The following is a 257-nucleotide window of genomic DNA, read 5'->3' as shown; positions in this document are numbered from 1 at the left end:
AATCTTTAAACCTCGCACCCACCCTCCGCACACGGGTGCCGGAGGAATGGTGAGCATGAACAGGTACCCCTCACCGGGCTTTGAAGAGAGTGACTAGAATGCGACCAAAGCTTCACCGCGGCGGGAGACAAAAAGGCCCCTGACTGCACCAGAACGTCTCCCTGCGGAGTCACACAGTGGCCGTTCACCGTGGTCCCGTCGACAAGCCGCCAGGACAAGCACCCAAGCCCGCAGCAGCTCTCTTCGTTTTCAACTGC

The sequence above is a fragment of the Mustelus asterias genome, unplaced genomic scaffold (assembly GCF_964213995.1).
Source record: "Mustelus asterias unplaced genomic scaffold, sMusAst1.hap1.1 HAP1_SCAFFOLD_2749, whole genome shotgun sequence".
In the NCBI taxonomy this organism is placed as follows: Eukaryota; Metazoa; Chordata; class Chondrichthyes; order Carcharhiniformes; family Triakidae; genus Mustelus; species Mustelus asterias.
Note: the sequence above shows the minus strand (reverse complement) of the source record.